Genomic DNA, 1,042 nt, shown 5'->3' with positions numbered 1-1,042 from the left:
AGAATTGCTTGAACCCGGGAGATGGAGGTTGCAGTAAGCCGAGATTTGTGCTATTGCACTCCAACCTGGGTGACAGAGTAAGACTTTGTCTCAAAAAATATACATATATTAAATTACTTTCAGGCTATTTGTATAAGATGCATATAAACATAAATAAATTTTATGTTTAGACCTGGATCTCATCTCTAAGGCATCTCGTTATGTACATGCAAATATTCTAAAATCAAAAAAATTGAAATCTCAAACATTTCTGGTCCCAAGCACTTCAGATAAGATACTCAACCTGTATATGTGGATTAGTATGTACACCTATATTTTCTTGCTCTGACAGTTGAAAGAAGTAACAACATCACATTAGCAATGAGTAGACCCAGATCCCAGGTCTTGGTTTCTAACACTATTCTTCAATAGAAGCAAACATCACTCTTCAGAGAAATGGTTGATTTCAAGGCTAGGGTGAGAAATACACAAGACGATCCGGGAGTACCTTGTAGTGCCATTAATTAAGGAAGTACTCAAAAAAAATTCATGATAATGAATGTGTGTCAAAGAAATGCAGGAACTAAGTGAAAAAGCTCCCAATGGCCAAAGCTGGAACAGTTTGTGCAAAATAAAAAACAGTAGTATTGGGTTATAACCCATGTATAAAATAAATATTCATGAGTCCATTTATATGTAAATAAATGGCTACATAAGTAAATGGAGAGAATAGACAAATGTCTCTTGCAGAAGAATTCCAAATATTTTAGGTACTCTACCCTGATTGAGGTGCAGCATAACTCACAGTGACTTTCTTCCAAAAAAAAAACAGTTTGGAAAAGGGCTGGGGTAGAGCAGCTTTCAACAGCAAAATCCGACAGACACTTCCTCAGCTACATGATCAGGTTAATATCAACGGTGATAAGTAACACTGACAGCATTTACCCTGATATGATGTGATGAGAATGGCATTTTACCTCTGTGATCTTCCTCTCAAATACCCAAAACCTCTGTTTAATCATGAGAAAAACATAATACAAACCCAAACTGAGGGACATTTTAC

This window comes from Rhinopithecus bieti, unplaced genomic scaffold (genome assembly GCF_001698545.2).
Source record: "Rhinopithecus bieti isolate Rb0 unplaced genomic scaffold, ASM169854v2 scaffold_1295, whole genome shotgun sequence".
NCBI lineage: Eukaryota > Metazoa > Chordata > Mammalia > Primates > Cercopithecidae > Rhinopithecus > Rhinopithecus bieti.
The sequence above is the reverse complement of the archived record's forward strand: the minus strand, read 5'-3'. Positions refer to the sequence as shown.